The sequence below is a fragment of the Moschus berezovskii genome, chromosome 2 (assembly GCF_049115385.1).
Source record: "Moschus berezovskii isolate FMDL1 chromosome 2, NW_MosBer_1.0, whole genome shotgun sequence".
In the NCBI taxonomy this organism is placed as follows: domain Eukaryota; kingdom Metazoa; phylum Chordata; class Mammalia; order Artiodactyla; family Moschidae; genus Moschus; species Moschus berezovskii.
Genome location: NC_142461.1, coordinates 25,211,709 through 25,236,635, shown reverse-complemented (window position 1 = coordinate 25,236,635; position 24,927 = coordinate 25,211,709). Strand labels below are relative to the sequence as shown.

General features: G+C 43.8%; 1 pseudogene; it reads left to right on the top strand.

Annotated features, from left to right (window-relative positions):
* Positions 1-2,744: 2,744 nt before the first annotated feature.
* Positions 2,745-3,350, top strand: LOC129537888 (large ribosomal subunit protein eL18 pseudogene; annotated as a pseudogene).
* The last annotated feature ends 21,577 nt before the right edge of the window (positions 3,351-24,927 follow it).

The window sequence follows — 24,927 nt, the reverse complement described above, 5'->3', positions numbered from 1 at the left end:
GATCTAGTCCTTTAAATCTATTTCTCACTTCCACTGTATAATCATAAGGGATTTGATTTAGGTCATACCTGAATGGTCTAGTGGTTTTCCCTACTTTCTTCAGTTTCAGTCTGAATTCAGCAATAAGGAGTTCATGACTGAGCCATAATCAGCTCCCAGTCTTATTTTTGCTGACTGTATAGAGCTTCTCCATCTTTGGCTGCAAAGAATATAATCAGTCTGATTTTGGTGTTGACCATCTGGTGGTCAACATACCCACTAGGATGGTTATAACCAGAAAGACAAATAATACCAAGTACTGACAAGGGTGTGGGGAGGTTGGATGCCTCATATACTGTTGATGGGAATGTAAAACAGTGCAACTATTATGGAAAATAGCCTGTCTTCCTCAAAAGGTTAAACATAGAATTATCATATGACCTAAAATTTCCACCCTCGATGTATATACTCAAGAGAAATGAACATGTATGTTCACACTAAGTTTGTACAGAAATGTTTATAGCAGTATTATTTATAATAGCCCAAATCACTGCAGATGCTGATTGCAGCCATGAAATTAAAAGACGCTTACTCCTTGGAAGGAAAGTTATGACCAGCCTAGATAACATATTAAAAAGCAGAGACATTACTTTGCCAACAAAGGTCCGTCTAGTCAAGACTATGGTTTTTCCCGTGGTCATGTATGGATGTGAGAGTTGGACTGTGAAGAAAGCTGATCGCCGAAGAATTGATGCTTTTGAACTGTGGTGTTGGAGAAGACTCTTGAGAGTCCCTTGGACTGCAGGGAGATCCAACCAGTCCATTCTAAAGGAGATCAGTCCTGGGTGTTCATTGGAAGGACTGATGCTAAAGTTAAAAACTCCAATAGTTTGGCCACCTCATGCGACGAGTTGACTCACTGGAAAAGACTCTGATGCTAGGAGGGATTGGGGGTGGGAGGAGACGGGGATGACAGAGAATGAGATGGCTGGATGGCATCACCGACTCGATGGACATGAGTTTGAGTGAACTCCGGGAGTTGGTGATGGACAGGGAGGCCTGGTGTGCTGTGATTCATGGGGTCGCAAAGAGTCGAACACGACTGAGTGACTGAACTGAACTGAAGGTGGAAAAAAAATCCAAATGTCCATCAACTAATGAATGGATTAAAAAATGTGGTATATCTATATAAGGGAAAATTATTCAGCTATATAAATGGATGAAGTATGAATATATGCTATCATATGGGTCATTCCTGAATACAGTATGTGAAGTGAAATAAGCCAAACACAAAAGGAAAAATACTGTATGATTCCATTCATATGGAATGTCTTGTTGTTGTTCAGTTGCTAAGTTGTGTCTGATTCTTGTTGTTGTCAGTTGCAAAGAGTTGTGTCTAACTCTTTGAGACCCCATGGACCATAGCACTCCAGGCTTCTCTTTCCATCACCATCTTCCTGAATTTTCTCAAACTCATGTCCATTCAGTCAGTGATACCTTCCAACCATCTCATCCTCTGTCATCCCCTTCTCCTTCTGCCTTCAATCCTTCCCAGTATCAGGGTCTTTTCTAATGAATCAGCTCTTCTCATCAGTTGGCCAAAGTATTGGAGCTTCAGCTTCAGCATGAGTCATTCCCATGAAAATTCAGGGTTAATTTCCTTTAGGATTGACTGTTTAGTTCTCTTTGCTATCTCAGGGACTCTCAGGAGACTTCTCCAGCATGATAATTTGAAAGCATCAGTTCTTTAGTGCTCAGCCTTCTTCATGGTCCAACTCTCACAGTCATACATAACTACTGGAAAAACCAAAGCTTTGACTATATGGGTCTTTGTCAGCAAAGTGATATCTCTGCTTTTTAAAACACTGTCTAAGTTTGACATAACTCTTCTTCCAAGGAGCAAGCATCTTTCAATTTTGTGGCTGTAGTCACTGTCCGTGTTGATATTGGAACCCAAGAAAATGAAATCTGCACTGTTTCCACATTTTCTCCGTCTATCTGCCATGAAGTGATAGGACTGGATGGCATGATCTTAGTTTTTTGAATGTTGAGTTTTAAACCAGCATTTTCACTCTCTTCTTGCACTTTCATCAAGAGGCTCTTTAGTTCCTCTTCCCTTTCTGCCATTAAAGTGGTATTATCTGCATATTCGAGGTTGATTGATTTTAGCTTGTGATTCATCTAGCATGGCATTTCACATGATGTACTCTGCATATAAGTTGAATAAGCAAGATGACAATACACAGCCTTGATGTACTACTTTCCCAATCTGGAACCTGTCTGTTGTTCCATGTCCAGTTCTAACAGGTGCTTCTTGTCCTGCACACAGGATGAAGTGTCTAGAGGAGGCAAATCTTTAGACGGCAATTGCATAGGATAGGGGGATGGGAGAGGGAGGACGAGTTGGGGGAGAAAAAAGGGAGAATAACAGGTAATGGGTTTCTTTTGGGGGTGATTAAGATGCTCTAAAGTAGACTGCGGTATGTTAACTGCAAAACTCTGTGACTATACTAAAAACCATTGAATTGTTAAATGGGTGGATTTTATGGTGAGTGAATTAGATGTCAATAAAACTGTTTTTTAAAAAGTGCAGGTGGAGACATGAGTCCTCAAACAGGAGGTGAAACTCTTGGAGGTGATGGGGAGGTTCTATATCTTGATTATCTTGGTGGCTACTGGGATGTATCAACTTCCTAAACCTCATTGAAATGGATGTAAATTAACCCTTGATAAAGTTGATTTTTTAGCTTTCCTGACCTGGCTAAGGAGGAGGCGCCATCATGGGAGTTGACATCCACCACAACAAGGACCGAAAGGTTTGACGCAAGAAGCCCAAGAGCCAGGACATTTACCTGAGGCTGTTGGTCAAGCTGTACAGGTTCCTGGCCAGACGAACCAACTCCACCTTCACTCAGGTTGTCCTGAAGAGATTGTTCATGAGCCGCACCAACCGGCCACTGCTCTCCCTTTCCTGGATGATCCGAAAGATGAAGCTTCCTGGCCGGGAAGGCAAAACAGCTGTGGTCGTGGGGACTGTAACTGACGATGTTCGTGTCCAGGAGGTGCCCAAACTGAAGGTGTGCACTCTGCGAGTGAGCAGCCGCGCCCAGAGTCGCATCCTCAAGGCCGGGGACAAGATCCTCACCTTCGACCAGCTGACCCTGGACTCCCCCAAGGGCTGTGGCACTGCCCTCCTCTCTGGTCCTCGCAAGGGCCGAGAGGTGTACAGGCATTTCGGCAAGGCCCCAGGAACCCCGCATAACCACACCAAACCCTATGTCCGCTCCAAGGGCTGAAAGTTCGAGCGTGCCAGAGGCCGACGAGCCAGCCGTGGCTACAAAAACCAACCCAAAAGTCTACCTTGTTATTAAAAAGATTTTGGACGCTAAAAGAAAAAAAAGTTGATTTTTTAAAAGGCCCAAAATCTGGACAACTAGGCCCCGCTGTGGCTAAGGACCTGTCATCAGACAGGTAAAGACCTCTTTACCTTCCTATAAGGAAGGGAACCGACCCCAGTGTGGGATGTATGTGACATCACAGGGCCAGTTGGGCAGAGAGACGTGGCTGTGATGAGATGGCCTTGGAGCAGGAGGATCTAAAAAGCTCTGGGAGCAAATATAAATCACTCAGAATTAAGCCACTCCTTTTCTCAAGGGTCCCTAGGATCCCTGAGTCATACGAGAGCTCCTTCTGTGCCACACTCCTCTCACCTTAGGCAGATCCCTCTTACTACCTGGGCCCCCATGTCACAGCCCTCTGATGCCCCCACAATACAGTTTCCTAGTTCCAGTCCATCCCCACAGGATTCCTTCTCAGTTGTGTAGGCTCGACCTTCACCAGGCTGTGCCCTGTTCTGTTCCTTGTTTAGATTACTTTCTTCAGTTTACTCAGATGGGGTTCTCAGTAAACAGAGACAAGCCCTCTTTGTGTGACATTTATGCCCCTCAACCTGTGAGAGAGCTGCCAGAACACACCCACGGTGCATACTCCAAGGAACCAAACTCCAGGGTGCATGTTCTGAGCTTCCTATGGAGCAGGAGCCCTGAGGAACTATTGTTGATAATGATAATTCATACCCCAAAGGGATCTGGGCTTACAAGCGTTATTTTATGTAATTTTTACAATAATCTTCTTGGCACATTATTTTTCTTATCTCACGGATGTGTCTTAAAGGCTTAGGGAGTTGAAGTAATCGGCCAGAGGAATACTGGCACGTTTTAAAACTGGATGCAATGGCCATGGCAGCAGCCAGAGCCCTGAATCCTATTCCAAGTAGGGAAATGCATGTGAACTTTGTTAAGGAGGATAGTAGTTCAAAATGTGTTTTGGTATGTATGGTTCCATATCCTCTAAACTTCATTCCCCTGTTGACCTCCCACCCACTGAAACTGTACATTTCAAAGATTTAGGAAAAAGGCTAACATTCAGCAGATTTAACTATTAAATTAGAGAACTGCATTCAAAAGCTACAAGATAGGTTTGACTATCAGACTTGTCAAAGTGTGCAGGTAAGAAAGAGGCTTGTTAAATTCCTTTCTTTACTGAACTCAGTATATCAAGAACCAAGCCTGGTTGACCATACTCCAAGCATACTGCCATACATTAATGTCAGCACCAGGAGGGTTAAGCATTCTGAGGACAATAGAAGTTTGCATTTGGAACCGTTCCATGCTCTTCTCTTTGTATCTCTTCTTCTGGCTAATTTTGATCTGTATCCTTTCCCAGAAGGAAACTGTAACCATGACTATATATATATATATATATACATATATATGTATATATACATATATATTTATACACAAAAGAACCAAGCTTGCATAGTGAAGTTTCTTCCTTAAAAATTAAAAAAATAAAAAGCCCTTTTGCTTCTGATGGCTAGGGGGATATTAGGAAAAAAAAGAGTAAAACCCACCTCTTCTTTCAAGCGGAAGACAGGAAAAAGGGGAAAGCAGCAGGGATCGTGGCACGCCGTGATTGTATAGTAGTCTGCTCTGTGGCCGCAGCAACTTCGGTTCAAATCTGAGTCACCGCACTCTTGTCTGTCTTTCCTGATGGCTGCTCCCCTGGGCTTCCCAGGTTGCACTAGTGGTAAAGAACCTGCCTGCCAGTGCTGGAGATGTAAGAGACGAGGGTTCTGTCCCTGGGTAGGGAAGATTCCCTGGAGAAGGGCATGGCAATTCACTCCAGTATTCTTGCCTGGAGAATCCCATGGCCAGAGGAGCCTGGTGCGGAGCCTGGTGGGCTACAGCTCATAGGGTCGCAAAGAGTCGGACACGACTGAAGCGACTTAGCACATAGGCAAAGAGGTAAACATAAGGCTTCTTCTCTCCTGTTCCGTGTGTGTGTGTGTGTGTGTGTGTGTGTGTGTGTGTTTGTGAGATGATTAAGAGAGAGAGAGAGAGCCCAGACCAGAGCTGGGTGTCACCTAACACAACACTGTGATGAGGGTGGAGAGGTCTACGGACAACCTGGGATTGAAAGAACCTGAGGTACTGCTCCCACTGCCCTCAAGCCTTCAAGGGGCGCAAAGGAAAATGAGACCTTCCTGCCTGCCTGGAAGACAAGGTGCGGAATTTCTGAGTATGCAGGTGGATAGCAGAGGCCTGGGACTGGACAGGCAGGGTCCCCAAGACCACAGGTGCCTCCTGGAGGAGCCAGCAGATCATCCGAAGCCAAGATGGGATCAGGCACATCCCAGCTCTCAACCGACCAGGGAGGAGACCAGTCCAGATGCCCGCAGAGGGATGAATGTGGATCCACTGGACACAGAATGGGCCATGCGCCACCCACAGGAAGGGCAAAATACAAACAGGCAGTAAGCCCAGAGACCCTTATGGAGAGGAGCAGACAGGAGAAGTGTGAAAGACCTAAAGGGACTCAGCCTTGGTCTAACTGGGCTTCCCTGATGACTCAGTGGTAAAGAATCCACCTGCAAGGCAGGAGACGCAGGAGACAAGGATTCAACCCCTGGGTGGGGAAGATCCCCTGGAGGAGGGCGTGGCAACCCACTCCAGTATTCTTGCCTAGAGAAATCCCATGGACAGAGGATCCTGGTGGTCTACAGTCCATGGGGGTCTCTAAGAGTTGGACATATCTGAACAACACCAACAAATTTATTGAAAGGAACTGTTTAAATTATTGAATTGGAGTAAATTGGACTAATGTGTAAATGTTTCCTTCTGATGGGGGCTGAACTGGACTATCCCAGAATTCATAGGCTGTAGCTAATTGGATTTTTAAAAATTAAGTTAGCACAATTTATTCCAAATTAACAAACTATACCTTATGTTAATTCCCAAGTCAGTCTTGTAGAATTCTGGTTTCATTTTTTCTCCTATTCAGTAAAAATAAAAGCACATATTTTTCCACTTTAAAGGCTCCTGAAACTGACTTTAGAAATATTTCCCCACCACTGATATTTGAGTGTGTGTTGTTGTTTTGTTCTCTGTGGTCTACAATTCTATTTTATATATCAAAATTTAAAACTGAGTCATCATCACAAGGAGAAAATTTTCTTTCCCTTCTTCTTTTCTTTTTTTAATTGTATCTGTATGAAAAGATGGATGTTAGCTGAACTAATGTGGTCATCATTTCACACTATGTATAAATAAAAATCATCATGTTGTCCCCTCGAGCTTCTATGGGGATGTCAATTCTTTCTCAATAAAACTGGAAAAAATTGAAATAGAGACAAGGAATTTCCTCATGAATATTTCTAAACAGGGACATTATGTGAAGGGAACTGGGACGAGTGTGGCCAGCCCTCAATTGGGACCGCCTTCCTTTTTTCAGGCACAGGGCTTTCCCTCCTCATTGTAAGTAGGACAGTTGGTGCCCTAGCCTGTAGCCTCATTCAAGCTGAATTGTGCAGAACAAAACCACCGCCTTTGACTGGGAACACGGTGCCTGGACACTGTGTGCTCCCAACTGTGCACATTTCCATTTGTTTTCCGTGGAAATTTTTGCCAAGTCTTTAACTGGTGGAGCTGATGAAACACCATTTCCTAATGTTCGCAACTTTCATTTGTAAGAGTTTAATTGAACCCAGGCGTTTCTGACAAGTGTCAGGATCGACGCCAAATGCTGTCTGAACATCTGAAAAGAGGAGTTTCTGAGCACTTGCTTCTTCCTCCGCAGACCGCTCTGCCCACCTCTCACCAGGACCTTGACTTTGACTGGGAGGATTTCTCTGCTTAGTCACAGTCCCTCCTCTTTTCCGAGCAGAGAGTTAATCATTCTTAGAGCAGAGAGTGTATGGATTCAGCACGAGGTTCGCCCAGAGATGTGCAAATGCAGGGCGCAGGATGACGATGTTGTCAAGTCAGTGAGGATGTTTCAAGGATGAGCCAGGCAAGATGAAGATCTGAGCAAAGGCAGAAAGCAGGTCACTCATGAACAGACAGGCAGCTGTGTTTCTCTTCTTTTAAAACCTATTGCTTTTCCAAAACTGATTTCCTACTAGTGGGTAAGAAGCCCCAAATGTGAAAAATGTGAACCCTTGTTAAAATTGCTGTGTCAACTTTTTGGAAGCCCTGTTTTCTCTTTGTTTCCAAAAGAAATCTCTGCCTCCCACTCCCCTTCCCCCTCCCCTTCCCCCTCCCCCTTCTTCCCCATCCTCCCCCTACAGTTCCTCTCCTTTCCCCCCCCCACCGCATCTCCACCCTTCCTCCAACCCTCTCCCTTCCTCCTTTTTTCCTTCTTCCCTTCTTCATTTTCAGTAAAATCTTATTTCTGGACATGGTCAAAATTCAAGAGGTACAAAAAGAAATATGGTATAACGGTATTTTCTTAAACTGTTGAAATACTTGCCTAAAGCATAAAGAAAAGTACAGAAATATTATTTTTAAGAAATCCACCTTTGTCTTCCATTTCCCCTCTGAAGACAGTCAGTGTTACCAGTTTCTTGGGTATAAATGTATTTTAAATATAAATTCATTTTAACATACATATAAACAGAGGCACCAGAGATCAAATTGCCAACATCCGCTGGATTATGAAGAAAGCAAGAGAGTTCCAGAAAAACATCTATTTCTGCTTCATTGACTATGCCAAGGCCTTTGACTGTGTGGATCACAATAAACTGTGGAAAATTCTGAAAGAGATGGGAATACCAGACCACCTGAGCTGCCTCTTGAGAAACCTCTATGCAGGTCAGGAAGCAACAGTCAGAACTGGACATGGAACAACAGACTGGTTCCAAATAGGAAAAAGAGTACGTCAAGGTTGTATATTGTCACCCTGCTTATTTAACTTATATGCAGAGGAACGTTGGGCTGGAAGAAGCACAAGCTGGAATCAAGATTGCTGGGAGAAATATCAATAACCTCAGATATGCAGATGACACCACCCTTATGGCAGAAAGTGAAGAACTCAAAAGCCTCTTGATGAAAGTGAAAGAGGAGAGTGAAAAGGTTGGCTTGAAGCTCAACATTCAGAAAACGAAGATCATGGCATCTGGTCCCATCACTTCATGGGAAATAGATGGGGAAATAGTGGAAACCGTGTCAGACTTTATTTTTTTGGGCTCCAAAATCACTGCGGATGCTGATTGCAGCCATGAAATTAAAAGACGCTTACTCCTTGGAAGGAAAGTTATGACCAGCCTGGATAGCATATTAAAAAGCAGAGACATTACTTTGCCAACCAAGATCCGTCTAGTCAAGGCTATGGTTTTTCCCGTGGTCATGTATGGATGTGAGAGTTGGACTGTGAAGAAAGCTGATGGCCGAAGAATTGATGCTTTCGAACTGTGGTGTTGGAGAAGACTCTTGAGAGTCCCTTGGACTGCAAGGAGATCCAACCAGTCCATTCTAAAGGAGATCAATCCTGGGTGTTCATTGGAAGGACTGATGCTAAAGCTGAAACTCCAATACTTTGGCCACTTCATGCGATGAGTTGACTCACTGGAAAAGACTGATGCTGGGAGCGATTGGGGGTAGGAGGAGATGGGGACGACAGAGAATGAGGTGGCTGGATGGCGTCACCAACTTGATGGACATGAGTTTGAGTGAACTCTGGGAGTTGGTGATGGACAGGGAGGCCTGGCGTGCTGTGGTTCATGGGGTCCCTAAGAGTCGGACACGACCGAGCGACTGAACTGAACTGACTGATGTTATACATATGTTATATGCATGTTATACATATACATACATATATGTTACATACATATTACATATGTTATGTATATGTATGTTTATAGCATACATATAAACATACATATAAAATATATTTTGACATATATATAAATGTATTTTAACATGTTATCTTGAACCCTGCAGAAACAAAGCAAGATGTGCAACCCAATAAAAGATCATCCTTATTGTTCCCAAGGAGAAAGATATGATCATTGTGTGGAGTGTGTGAGATCGTGAGAGCTTCTTCCTAGACTTTCTGATTCATGTAGAATTCCCTGCAGAAGGATTGTCCAGCTTTCCATCGATGGGTTAGACGGCAGACCCCATCCCTGCTTGGGTTAGACACAATAAGATAAAATCTCACCCAGAGTATTTCCATTTCTAAATTGCAGGGCATGAATGAGTTGATTATTTTGCCAGCAGCAACTATAATGGAGTTCATCTTTGGTCTGCAAATGTGAATCTATCAGTCTGTGCATTAGCTTGGGCTGCCGTAATGGCTTAAACAACAGACATTTATTTTCTCACAGTTCTGGGGGCTTCCCTGATGGCACAGATGGTAAAGAATCTGCCTGCAATGTAGGAGACTTGGGTGTGATCCCCTGAGTCAGGAAGATCCCCTCGAGAAGGGAATGAATGGCAACCCACTCCAGTATTCTTGTCTGGAGAATTCCATGGATAGAGGAGTCTGGAGGGATGCAGTCCATGAGGTTGCAAAGAGCTGAACACGACAGAGCAACTAACACTTTCACTTTCTGGAAGCTGGAAGTATAAGATCAAAGTGCTGGGAGGGTTGGTCCCCTGGTGAGACCTCTCTTCTTGGCTTGTAGACAGATGGCTGCTTTCTCATTGTGCCTTCCCATGGACCTGGCTTTTTCCCTGTGTGAGGTGGAAGGAGAGAGAACTCTCTCTTGTCTCCTCCTTTTCTTGCAAGGGCACCAGTCTTATCAATTAAAGTCCCATCCTTATGGGCTCATTTAACCCTAATAACTTTCTTAAAGACTCTGTCTCGAAATACAGTCACAGAGGGGTTTAGAGCTTTAGCACATGAATTTGTAAGGGAGGGGGGCCCTATTCAGTCCACAACAGTTAGCAATGGTGAGAGCTATTTTAATAAAATAATAACAGCTACTAATCTTTTGGCTTCCCTGGTGACTCAAATGGTAAAGAATCCACCTGTAATGCAGGAGACCCAGGTTCAATCCTTGGGTTGGGAAGATCTGCTGTAGAAGGGAATGGCTACCCACTCCAGTATTCTTGTCTGGAGAATCCCATGGACAGAGGAACCTGGTGGGCTACAGTCCACTGGGAAGCAAAGAGTTAGACATGACTAAGCGTGCGTGCACTCTACTCCTCTCTGATCTGCCCTAGACCTTGGTGCAAGGATCTTCCCTCCCTTCCAGCCTTTGGCTCATATCTGACAGTATGGCAAGGTTAATGAATCTGGGCCTTTGTATTGGGCCTAACTCGTCTTTCCCATATATCCTTTGCTTTTTCCCCCATTAATTTGACCTCCACTGTGTTAGGTGTGGACTACTCTTAGGACAGATGGCATGTTTATCTGAGCTGGTATCAGGGCTGTGACTTCAGCCTGATTATCCAACATGAAGTACCAAACACCAAATACAACACTTCCTGAGTGCTCCATTTCTGGGCTAAGTCCTTCCTTTGAGCCATTGCTGCTGCTGCTGCTAAGTTGCTTCAGTCGTGTCCGACTCTGTGCGACCCCATAGACAGCAGCCCATGAGGCTCCATTCCATAAAGCTACTGCTACTCCATAAAGCTTTTCTTCATAAGCCTTCCCCCAATAAACTCTCCCTATTCTCAGTGTTCCTCATTCTCTCTCCTTTAAAAAAATTTTTTGTTGTGTTGACATTTCTCTTTACCCTCTTCCTTTTTCTATTTTCCCCTCTGATTTAGGTCTGTGCTTGCACAGAGTCAGATAAGCAGCCTTCACTCTTAAACGGGGGCTGAAGAACACCCTTGTCTCCTGGGCTGCTGGGGGCTCTGTGTATTGGTGGGACATTCTGTGAGATCCTCTGTTCATCAGTCAGTCAGTGATATCTACAAGCAACCTGGAGTTAGTCCAAGTTCAAGGCTCTTTCCTTAAAGATTAAAAGGCGGCCTTGCTCATTCCAGACTCTAATATCCTTCCCCGAAATGTGACTGTGTCCAAAGGAAAAAGGAAATTCTCTGTTTTCCATGAATTCGCTATGACATTCAAACTTTAGCTGGATACATCCTCTATTTCTTCAGCCATGTCCTATTGTGTATAGTCTTTTCTGGTTCTACATCCTGCTCTACTCATTGTTACTAGCATCAATATTTGCAATTCAAACAGCACTTTGCTCTGAGGGTAAATCCAAAGATACTTAGTGCTCTGACACATGAAAAAGCCTTTTTTTTTCTTTTAGCTGCCCTGTATCTGATACTCACTAAATGCTGAGTTTCCTTTTAAGTTATGTATAATGTGCATATTCCAGGCGCTCTTTGACAAGAGCTTGTAATAACCCTCTGCCTCTTGAGACACTCCTCTTTTAAAAGTATCCCTCCATGGCCCCAAAGTTCTCAGTCTAAGGGTGAAGCCTGGTCATTTTTATTTTTGTGCTGTAAATGAAATGATGATCACACACACACACACACACACACACACAAACCTCTAGTCATTCAGCTTTGCCCGCCATATTGGAAAACTGCCTCGTGGAGAAAGGCGTGATGTCCACACGACAAAACGCCCTCCAAGAGATGTGCTGTACACGCTCAGGCCCAAGAGTTGCTCTGGGAAAGGACTCACTTCCCACACTTGCTCTGCTGTAGTCAATACCCAGAGACTAATGACATCTGGGTAAGAGCAATACAGATCCTGAACCAGAAACCTCAGAAGTAGTTCCAGAGTTCTCAGTTCCTCCAGAGCTGAGGTTTGTTCTTTTGTTTGTCACTCAACAAATACTGAGTGCAAACTCTGAGCCAGACCCTGGGCCAGAGGGGTGGGGCGGTGAGTGTCCTGCAGTGGAGGAAAGAGGCCTCAGGAAGCTGACAGTCAGTCCCACAGAGGTGGTCCTTGGCTCCCTGCTGTGGTCTGTCCCCCGGGGCACTGATGGGCAGCTGTGTGAGCTTCTGAGCCAGAGAGAGGTGGCCCTGCTCCTGCGATCCCAGTCACCAGGCCCCCGACAGCCTCCTATGCAGCAGCTGAACCTCAGCTTCTGAAATCTGCCGTGACAGTGTCAAAGACATTGGCCTTTTCTGGTTGGGGAAATTTTACCAAGTATTTGGCATAGGAACCGGACAAGCAGTTCCTATGCCTAATATTAAAGGGAAGGCAGCCTGGGGTCCATGCTTCAGAGATCAGATTTCAAGAATGTTTAATCTCATTAGGATGGATTTATGACTGCTGCCAGGGTCTCTGAACCCTGGACAAGTAAATGCAGATGACATTTGCTCAAGCTGATGCTACCTCAAATGAGTGTGAAAGGGTCACTGGCTCACCTCTAAGTTCCCTCCCCACTGCAAGTTATCTTTCCTGCTTCTTATCTTTTTGACTCGAGGAGGGAAAGGCTTCTATTTAAGTCTTTCTTTCTTTTGAACTTAGTGCCATCTACCTTCTGCAAAGAATTGTTCTAATATTGCTTTTGAAAGAAATTATTTATTTTTAAATTTTTATTTATTTTTAAATTTTATGTATTTTTAATATAAATTTATTTATTTTAATTGGAGGCTAATTACTTTACAATATCGTAGTGGTTTTGCATGAAAGAGATTATTTGAAAAGTTCTAAAAATCAGAGGTTTGGAAAACCACACACACACAAACGTCTAGTCATTCAATGACTCACTGTATGTATCACTGCTATTTATTTGCTTTAAAACCATTTTAATTCTTCTTTTAAGTATATAATCTTTTTTTTTTTTTAAGAAACCTTTATTTATGTCTGGCCTCACTGGGTCTTCGCTGCTGCTGCTTGCAGGCTTTTCTCTAGCTGCGGCAAGCAGGGGTCTGCTCACTAGTTGTGGTGCATGGGCTTTTCACTGTGGTGGCTTCTCTTGTTGATGTGCACGGACTCAGCTGCTTCGCGGCATGTGGGATCTTCCTGGACCAGGGATCGAACCTGTGTCCCTAGCAATAGCAGGTGGACTCCCAAGCCCTGGACCACCTGGGAAGCCCCACTCTAATTCTTAAAGATGAGAAGACTTAGGCTTAGAAAGAGGCTGATGAATGGCTTAACTCTGGTTATTAAAACACAGTAAACTTCTTGTCTCTTAGTGGCACTTACAAATATAAGTCTTCCATTTCTTCTTTTATTTTTAAGATTTTTTTTGATGTGGACCATGTTTAAAGTCTTGATTGAATTTGTTACAATATTGCTTCTGTTGTTTATGTTTTGGTCTTTTGGCGGTGAGGCACGTGGAATCTTAGCTTCCTTACCACCTGCTTCGGAAGGTGAAGTCTTAACCACGGAACTGCCAGGGAATCCCCCTGTTTCTTTCTTATGATTCCAATTTTCTAGACAGTATATAAAGAATGGGGTGGGTTGGTGTTCTCCTGGGTCCTGGGAAAATCCCAGCCTGTCTACTGCCTAGCAAATACCTTTCAGATGATGAACTGAAAGAAAGGTGACTCAACGTGTTGACAGGGAGCTTGGTCTTGCCTCTGCCTCTGCCTGTCCCTGGGTCACAGGGAACTTTGGGATCCAAATGCAGCTCCAGAAGTGTGGGTGTGGCTCAGGATAGAATTCACTGAACCAAAGTTCCCCTTGGCTTGGCAGGTTTGCTCCTCTCAGAAATGACCTATGCTATGATTGGAGGAATCAAATCATGATAACTTAGCAGAAAGACACTGGGCTCTACAGTGGGAATCTCTCAGAGGGACAGAATGTTATGTTCAATCTGAACTCAGTTCTAAGAGCCTCAGGTGTGAGCTGGGATTTGAGTGTCAGGAAGGATGGTCCCAGGCCTAACAAAGTCTTCTGGCATTTATCATAGGTTCAAGGGCTCATAAAAAGTTCTCCAAATCAATTGTTCATTTTAGTTCAGTCACTCAGTCGTGTCCAACTCTGCAAACCCACGGACTGCAGCACGCCAGGCCTCCCTGTCCATCATCAACTCCTGGAGTTTACTCAAACTCATGTCCATCGAGTCAGTGATGCCATCCAACCATCTCATCCTCTGTCATCCCCTTCTCCTCCCACCTTCAGTCTTTTCAGCATCAGGGTCTTTTCAAATGAGTCAGTTCTTTGCATCAGGTGGCCAAAGGATTGGAGTTTCAGCTTTAGCATCAGTCCTTCCAATGAATATTCAGGACTATCTCCTTTAGGATGGACTGGTTGGATCTCCTTGCAGTCCAAGGGACTCTCAAGAGTCTTCTCCAACACCACAGTCCAAAAGCATCAATTCTTCAGTGCTCAGCTTTCTTTATAGTCCAACTCTTACATCCATACATGACTACTGAAAAAACAATAACTTTGACTAGATGGACCTTTGTTAGCAAAGTAATGTCTCTGTTTTTTAATATGCTGTCTAGGTTGGTCATAACTTTTCTTCCAAGGAGCAAGTGTCTTTTAATTTCATGGCTGCAGTCACCATCTGAAGTGATTTTGGAGCCCCCCAAAATAAAGTCTCTCACTGTTTCCCCATCTATTTGCCATGAAGTGATGGGACCTTGATTATACAGTAAAAGTGAGAAATAGATTCAAGAGATTAGATCTGATAGAGTGCCTGATGAACTATGGATGGAGGTTCGTGACATTTTACAGGAGGCAGGGATCAAGATCATTCCCAAGAAAAAGAAATGCAAAAAAGCAAAATGGCTGTCTATGGAGGCCTTACAAATAGCTGTGAAAATAAGAGAAGTGAAAGGCAAAGGAGAAAATGAAAGAGATACCCATTTGAAGGTAGAGTTCCAAAGAAAAGCAAGGAGAGATAAGAAAGCCTTCCTCAGTGATCAAAGCAAAGACATAGAGGAAAACAATAGAGTGGGAAAGACTAGAGATTTCTTCAAGAAAAGCAGAGACACCAAGGAAATATTTCACCAAAGATGGGCACAAAAATCAATTGTAGCAAACATTTTAAAGGAAGCCACATATTCATAACTGATTCGCTTTGTTGTACAGCAGAATCTAACACAACATTATATGTCAGCTATACTCCAATAAAACTTAATTTAAAATGTTGCTAAAGGAAGCCGCATTACCAAGTCCTGGGAATGAAAACTATGCCTGTCGTCAGTACATTTTTGAGTAATTCTCTCGAAGTTGTCGGCAAATCGTCGTCTACAGAGGAAATCTTCTCTGCTGCCTGGTTCAGGATTTCTTATTTCTAAATTCAGATCCCCATGCTTCTTTACTTTCAAGTGATTTAAGAACTGACGTACTAAATATTGCTTCCCTGTATTGCCTAACAATGCAAATATAACTTTGGAATTCATATTGCTATACCAGATGATTGCATTCTTAATAGGAAGGACATTTCTTATAGGTTACAGGTTATTATTTGCAGGCAATTTTGTGATTACTTTCTTCAAGGTTTTTATTGCTTTCAGCAAGAGAAATTAGTGCTTTTCATCACTCAAGGAAGGATCAAGAGATTTATTTAAAGATAAATAATATTTTCTGAAATGTTATATCTTAAGGGTACAATCAGCTGGTTGTAAAGGATCTGACTTGGAAATTTGGTGCGTGGTGCAGGCGACAAGAGAGGAGCACAGAGGAGGTCAAGTACAATTCAGTGCACAGGCCAATCCAGCAAGAATGGGATCTAAGGCTGTTTAGACTTATTTGCATGATTCTGCCCTTGACTCATGCAATTGGCTAATTGTGCTTGGCATGTGGTTTTTATCTTGCTGCTGCTGCTGTAAGTCACTTAAGTCGTGTCCGACTCTGTGTGACCCCATAGACGGCAGCCCATCAGGCTCCCCCGTCCCTGGGATTCTCCAGGCAAGAACACTGGAGTGGGTTGCCATTTCCTTCTCCAATGTGTGAAAGTGAAAAGGGAAAGTGAAGTCGCTCAGTCATGTCTGACTCCTAGTGACCCCATGGACTGCAGCCTACCAGGCTCCTCCGTCCATGGGATTTTCTAGGCAAGAGTACTGGAGTGGCTTGCCATTGCCTTCTCCGTTATCTTCCTGAATGAAGGCAAATAGTATAGGCAAACATTCCTTGCACCCTTGCCATGTGAAAGCTGTGTACTCGATAAGCTTTTTAAGGGAATACAAAGGAGACTCTAAGGCATAGTGTTTGCTGTCTTAAAGCCTTTGATTTAGCAAGACTGAAGGTAAACATTAGGAAAGGCCGTAGTGAAGATATCATTGGTAGCCGTTAGGGAGTGGGGTTGGGCCCATCCCCTTCTAAAGTCCTCCTTGGGAGTATCTTATGTGTGCTCCAATGAAGGGAATAAAGTAGCAAGTCAGGCCAAGAGTACATGAGGCCCCTTCTTCCCAGTGAGGAGCTTCTCCCATAAGCAGTGCCTGGGCTTCAGGAGCATAAATGAGGACCCCTCACTTGCCTCCCGGCTCTTGAGTTGAAGGCTGGCTGCACAGAGCCAACTCAAGGTCCATGTTCCAGCAGTTTCAGAAGAAGAGGTTGGACCTGAGAGTCTGTGGATGCCTACTTCAAAGGCAGTGGAGAAAAGGTACCCCTCTTACACTGTTGCTGGGAATGTAAATTGATACAGCCACTATGGAGAACAGTATGGAGGTTCCTTAAAAAACTCAACATAAAGCTACCATATGACTCAGCAATCTCACTCTGTGGCACATACCCAGAGACAGTCATAATTCAAAAACATACCTGTACCCTGATGTGCACTGAAGCACTAATTATAGTAGCCAGGGCCTCTAGAAAAATGGTACGAATGACCTTATCTGCAAAGCAGAAGTAGAGACACAGAAACAGAGGCCAAATGTATGAATAACAAGGAGGGGAAAGCAGGGGGCTGGGATGGATTGGGAGACTGGGATTGCCTTATATACACGGCTGCTGCTGCTAAGTCGCTTCAGTCGTGTCAGACTCTGTGAGACCCCATAGACGGCAGCCCACCAGGCTCCCCCATCCCTGGGATTCTCCAGGCAAGAACACTGGAGTGGGTTGCCATTTCCTTCTCCAATGTATGAAAGTGAAAAGTGAAAGTGAAGACACTCAGTCGTGTCCGACTCTTAGCGACCCCATGGACTGTAGCCCACCAGGCTCCTCTGTCCATGGGATTTTCCAGGCAAGAGTACTGGAGTGGGGTGCCATTGCCTTCTCCGGTATATACACTGCTATGTGTAAAATTGATAAGCAATGAGAATCTACTGTATAGCACAGGGAATTCTACTCAGTGCTCTGTGGTGACCTCAAGAGGGGATATATGTATACAGAGCTGGTTCAGTTGGCTGTACAGCAGAAACTAACACAACGTTGTAAAGCAACAATACTCCAATAAAAAGTAAATTTAAAAGACCAACCAACCCACAGACAAAGGCAGGGAACACCAGAGAGTTTTATTCACCACTCTCTCCCCAGGGCCAGGCATAACCTGTAGGTGTCCAACAGCTGCAGAGTAAACCAAAGCTCAAATGGTGCTTTATGAACCGACAAACTCTTATTCTATGTCACGGAAAAATGTAGCATCGATGTCTCTTAGGCTAAACATAAATAACTAGACATACAGCCACACCCAAAGTAGTTTTAATTTAGTAAACATTTTCCCTTTAAGTCATAAAAATTTCTGTCTTTTAAAAATTATTTTTCTAGAACTCTAGGAGGTTGCTGTACAGTAAGAACATTAACCAAGGAAACAAAATTGGGGCTACTGTAAAAAAAATCTTTGGATAAGCTCTACTTTCTTTTACCCAATAATTAGGTATTTCCAATGGAATGTTGATAGTCCAGAATACAAAATATTAAGGTTTTTAATATGCAACTAGGAAGTTTAAAACATCATGAAACTTTGCTGCCATGTGAAGAAAAGGATTCGAGAAATGTGCTCAGGTATTTGTATTTGATTGTCTTTAAGAACTGCTCACAGAGAAGGCAATGTCACGCCACTCCAGTACTCTTGCCTGGAAGGAACCTGGTGGGCTGAAGTCCATGGGGTTGCTAAGAGTCAAACACGACTGAGCGACTTCGCTTTCACTTTTCACTTTCATGCATTGGAGAAGGAAATGGCAACCCACTCCAGTGTTCTTGCCTGGAGAATCCCAGGGACGGGGGAGCCTGGTGGGCTTCCGTCTATGGGGTCACACAGAGTCGGACACGACTGAAGCGACTTAGCAGCAGCAGCAGCAGCATCAAGAACTGCTCAACTGTCAGGTACCTCAGTTGTATATCAGAATGCAAGTAAATTGATTTCTTGAAAGCACTCTTAAGAAATAATGACAAGAAATCAGTCATCAGTGCGCCATGCATAACCGTGTAATTTATTCATGCCTGACTACCCTTTTTGATGTAGAGGAATAGAAAAGGAAACTCAGTTTTGTCTTAAGACCGTTTGTATTAGAAATCATGACTTCTCAAGGCTGTCTTCTGGTTTACGGGATACTTACATCTGTCAATCTACATTTTTTCCGTTAAGATTTCTTATCTGTTTTCTAAAACAGAGTGTCTCTATCATTTCTCAGCGTGATAGAAAAAATTATGCTAACTATGCAGAACTGAAATGAAAAGTATTATTCTTACTCCCGCAAGGTAGTCACCATTAAGACTTTGACATACATCTTCCTTCTAGTTTTTTTTTTTTTTAATGTTTATTTGGCTGCGTCAGATCTTGGTTATGGCATGTGGGATCTTTTGTTGTGTCACACAGACTCTCTAGTTGTGGTACTCAGGCTCATTTTCTCCCCAGCTGATGAGATCCTAGTTCTCTGACCAGAGATAGAACCCACATCCCCTGCATTGCAAGGTGGATTCTTAACCACTGGACTACTAGGGAAGTCCCTTTAATCATCTTAAAAAGCATAATAAAACCCATATTTTTAGGAAACACATATTATACATACTGTTTTTGCAATATTCTTCTTAAATTTGATATTTTTCCATGTCAGTTATATCTGGAATAAATGTATCACTCTAAATTATTTTGCAAGATTCAGATTATGGGCAATATTATGACATTTTGGGTGAATATCAGCAGGAAAAGTTCTGGACACAGTAACATAAAAGACATAAAGGTGAAATTAATGCTAATATTCCCTAATCTAAGAATGGTGCATTTCTAGACCCTGTGTGGTATAGTTTGGATTAAGTAGAATGAAAACATTAAAAATGACAGCATCTTTGTTTAAGGTCTTCCTTTCTCTCCTTGGGCTTCCATTAGTGGCTCAGCTGGTAAAGAATATACCTGCTATTCGAGAGATCTGGGTTCGATCCCTGGGTTGGGAAGATCCCCTAGAGAAGGGAATAGCTGTCCCACTTCAGTATTCTGGCTTGGAGAATTCCACGGACTATATAGTTCATGGGGTTGCAAAAAGTCCAACACAACTGAGAGACTTTCACTTTTCTCTCCTCTACTAGAGTTAAACAGGGTACATGCTAAGTAGCTTTTGTTGTGTCCACTCTCCGTTATCCTATGCACTGTAGCCTGCCAGTCTCCTCTGTCCTTGGGGTACAGTGACTTTTACATGAAAGTTGATTCTATATATTTAATTTTCTAGCAATTATGTATTTTTTAAAATATAAAGGATTTTATTATTACTGACAATTTGTCTCTGGAAAGAGCACATTTTCTATCAGTCCTTCACCATCATTTTTATTAGAATCATTTCTTTTGAATTTGTTTTCCTCTGATCCAAATATGGTAGGATAATTTGGACAACTTGCTGGGTTGTGGTCAAAGACGAATGACATGCTTTGACATTTAAAATTAGTGTTTTGAAGATGAGAATCCAAAGGAAAATCTAGAGACACACACACAGCAAAATATAAATCCTGCAAGGCTGTTTGTTCAGGAATGACTTCATCAGGGAATTGCCCTCTCTGGTTGATGCATCTGAGGCAATGCCATGCCTCCTACCAGCTACAGACACGACAGTGGGCAGAGCCAGATTTTAATCTGTCTCCAGCGTGGAGATGGATTAGCACTGGGTGAAAGTGAAAGTTGCTTAATCGTGTCCGACTCTTTGTGACCATGTGGACTATTTAGTCCATGGAATCCTCTAGACTAGAATATTGGAGTGGGTGGCCTTTCCCTTCTCCAGGGGATCTTTCCAACCCAGGGATCGAATCCAGGTCTCTGCATTGCAGATGGATTCTTTACCAGCTGAGCCATAAGGGAAGCCCAAGAATATTGGAGTGGGTAGCCCTATCCCTTCTCCAGCAGATCCTCCCGACCCAGGGATTGAACTGGGATCTCCTGCATTGCAAGTGGATTCTTTACCAACTGAGCTATTAAGCATTGGTTGAAGGAACTGAGATTTTATTAATATTTTTGAATTTATGAATTACAACTTCCTTTTGTAAGTGTGGCATGAGGCAGACTCAGCAGCTGCTGCTTCACCTTCAAAGCACCATCTGGAGACTTCCCTGGTGGTCCAGTGGTTAAGACTCAAAGCTCCCAAAGCAGGGAACACAGGTTCCAACCTTGGTTGGGGAGCTAAGCTCCCACATTCCACCTAACATGGGCAAATAAATAAAGTGTGAAGTTTCAGTGGAGGTCTTTAAAAAAAAAAACAAAACAAAACACTGTCTGCTGGTGAATATGTTTCCCTATGTCACTTGCCCTCATCCCCCTTTCGGCTCACATCAGCAGACACATGGAAGACAATCTGTGGTGCTGGCATCATTACTGTGCTGTTGTGAGTGCTTTCCTTGTACACAAGCCCAGAAAACAGAATAGAGGTTGAGGGTCACCCTCCTTGGAGCTCAGGAACATGTGCTTAGTGAATCCAGTTCATAAGTTCACTCACCACCACCCTCACCCCCCCACCCCTGCCACACACACACACACACACACACACACACACACGTCTTTGTATATTTCTGGCTGAACCTGAAGCTTGAATACTTTGGCCACCTGATGCAAAGAGCTGACTCAATAGAAAAGACCCTATTGCTGGGAAAGATTGAGGGCAGGAGGAGAAGGGGGTGAAAGAGGATGAGATGGTTGCATGGCATCACCAACTCAATGGAAACAAGTTTGAACAAACTCTGGGAGACAGAGGAGGACAGGGAGGCCTGGCGTGCTGCAGTCCATGGGGTCACAATGAGTTGGATATGACTTAACGGCTGAACAACTTTTACCACCATGCTGATGATCCCAGATGCAAACAGACTTCCTATTAGAACAAATAGGCACACCATTAGGATAGCTTAATAAAACTGGCTGCCTAGGAAAAAATAAAGTGCTATGTACCTACATAATTAAGAACACTGTCCCAAGATTAAAATATGATGCTGCATGTGTATATTGGTAAAACAAATCCTATCAAATTAATATCCAGAACCAAGAAGTTCAGTGACAAATACATGGACACTTTAACTTGGCCTAAACATTTTCTACAACTCCTCTTCCAGGTGAGAATTTTAATTAATTTTATGTCTAACTAGGCTTCCCAGAAATGGCAACCCACTCCAGTGTTCTTGCCTGGAGAATCCCAGGGACAGGGGAGCCTGGTGGGTTGCTGTCTATGGGGTCGCACAGAGTCGGACACGACTGAAGCGGTTTAGCAGCAGCAGGCTTCGCAGATAGCTCAGCTTATAAAGAATCTGCCTGCAATGCAGGAGACAGAGACTCTGGTTCGATTCCTGGGTTGGGAAGATCCCCTGAAGAAGGGATAGGCTACCTACTCCAATATTCTTGGGCTTCCCTGGTGGCTCAGACAATCCGCCTGTAATGTGGGAAGACTGGATTTGATCCCTGGGTTGAAAAGATACCCTGGAGGAGGGCATGGCAACCCACTCCAATATTCTTGCCTGGAGAACCCCCACTCCAATATTCTTGCCTGGAGAACCCCCAGGAACAGAGGTGTCTGGTGGGCTACAGTCTATAACGTCACAAAGAGTGGGACATGACTGAGCGACTAAGCACACAGCACATATGTCTAACTTCCCAGTGCCTATTTATGGACAAGCAAAAAAGAAACATTTTAATTTCCCCCTTTTCCTACTCAAAATATTGTATAAATTGACTGCTCCATGCTTTGCTCTTTTATTTAATATGTCTTAGCGTGCTTTCTGTATCAATATAAAGGGAACATACTTGTTCATTTGCTTTTGCTCCATCCCTTTATTCCTTCTAGAGTTATTTCTCCACTGAGCTCCAGTAGCATACTGGGCACCTACCGACCTGGGGAATTCCTCATTCAGTATCCTATCATTTTGCCCTTTGCTACTGTTCATGGGGTTCTCAAGGCAAGTATACTGAAGTGGTTTGCCATTCCCTCCTCCAGTGGACCGCATTCGGCTGTGGTCCATGTGATCAGATCGGCTAGTTTCCTGTGATTATGATTTCAGTTTGTCTGCCCTCTTATGCCCCCTAGCAATACCTACCGTCTTATTTGGGTTTCTCTTACCTTGGTCGTGGACAATCTCTTCACAGCCGCTCCAGTAAAGTGCAGCCGCTGTACCTTACCTTGCACGAGGGGTATCTCCTCAAGGCCTTCCCTCCTGACCTTGAACGCGGAGTAGCTTCTCTTGGCCCTCCTGCGCCCGCGCTGCCACCGCCTGTTGGACGTGGGGTAGCTCCTCTCGGCCGCCGGCCCTGGCCTCAGGCGTGGGGTAGCTCCTCACGGCCGCACCTCTTTGCGTGGTTCGTTGCACCCGGGCCGGTGTCTCTCGCGTCGCGTCTGCGCCGCCGGGGCCGGCGTCTCTCGCGTCGCGTCTGCGCCGCCGGGGGCCGGCGTCTCTCGCGTCGCGAAATAACTATAGAAGGAATAAAGGGATGGAGCAAAAGCAAAACCAATACCCAGTTGTGGATGTGACCAGTGATAGAAGCAAGGTCCGGTGCTGTAAAGAGCAATATTGCATAGGAACCTGGAATGTTAGGTCCATGAATCAAGGCAAATTGGAAGTGGTCAAACAGGAGATGGCAAGAGTGAACGTCGACATTCTAGGAATCAGTGAATTAAAATGGACTGGAATGGGTGAATTTAACTCGGATGACCATTATATCTACTACCGTGGGCAGGAATCCCTTAGAAGAAATGGAGTAGCCATCATGGTCAACAAAAGAGTCCGAAATGCAGTACTTGGATGCAATCTTAAAAATGACAGAATGATTTCTGTTCGTTTCCAAGGCAAACCATTCAATATTACAGTAATTCAGGCCTATGCCCCAACCAGTAATGCTGAAGAAGCCGAAGTTAATCGGTTCTATGAAGACCTACAAGACCTTTTAGAACTAACACCCAAAAAAGATGTCCTTTTCATTATAGGGGACTGGAATGCAAAAGTCGGAAGTCAAGAAACATCTGGAGTAACTGGCAAATTTGGCCTTGGAGCATGGAATGAAGCAGGGCAAAGGCTAATAGAGTTTTGTCAAGAGAATGCACTGGTCATAGCAAACACCCTCTTCCAACAACACAAGAGAAGACTCTACACATGGACATCACCAGATGGTCAACACCGAAATCAGATTGATTATATTCTTTGCAGCCAAAGATGGAGAAGCTGTATACAGTTAGCGAAAACAAGACCAGGAGCTGACTGTGGCTCAGATCATGAACTCCTTATTGCCAAATTCAGACTTAAATTGAAGAAAGTAGGGAAAACCACTAGACCATTCAGATATGACCTAAATCAAATCCCTTATGATTATACAGTGGAAGTGAGAAATAGATTTAAGGGACTAGATCTGATTGATAGAGTGCCTGATGAACTCTGGACGGAGGTTCGTGACATTGTACAGGAGACAGGGACCAAGACCGTCCCCATGGAAAAGAAATGCAAAAGAGCGAAATGGCTGTCTGAGGAGGCCTTACAAATAGCTGTGAAAAGAAGAGAGGTGAAAAGCAAAGGAGAAAAGGAAAGATATAAGCATCTGAATGCAGAGTTCCAAAGAATAGCAAGGAGAGTAGAAAGCCTTCCTCAGTGATCAATGCAAAGAAATAGAGGAAAACAACAGAATAGGAAAAACAAAAGACCTCTTCAAGAAAATTAGAGATTCCAAGGGAACATTTCATGCAAGGATGGGCTCGATAAAGGACAGAAATGGTATGGACCTAACAGAAGCAGAAGATATTAAGAAGAGGTGGCAGGAATACACAGAAGAACTGTACAGAAAAGATCTTCACGACCAAGATAGTCACGATAACGTAATCACTGACCTAGAGCCAGACATCTTGGAATGTGAAGTCAAGTGGGCCTTAGAAAGCATCACTACGAACAAAGCTAGTGGAGGTGATGGAATTCCAGTTGAGCTATTTCAAGTCTTGAAAGATGATGCTGTGAAAGTGCTGCACTCAATATGCCAGCAGATTTGGAAAACTCAGCGCTGGCCACAGGACTGGAAGAGGTCAGTCTTCATTCCAATCCCAAAGAAAGGCAATGCCAAAGAATGCTCAAACTACCGCACAATTGCACTCATCTCACACGCTAGTAAAGTCATGCTCAAAATTCTCCAAGCCAGGCTTCAGCAATATGTAAACCGTGAACTCCCAGATGTTCAAGCAGGTTTTAGAAAAGGCAGAGGCACCAGAGATCAAATTGCCAACATCCGCTGGATCATGGAGAAAGCAAGAGAGTTTCAGAAAAACATCTATTTCTGCTTCATTGACTATGCCAAAGCCTTTGACTGTGTCGATCACAATAAACTGTGGAACATTCTGAAAGAGATGGGAATCCCAGACCACCTGACCTGCCTCTTGAGAAACCTGTATGTGGGTCAGGAAGCAACAGTTAGAACTGGAC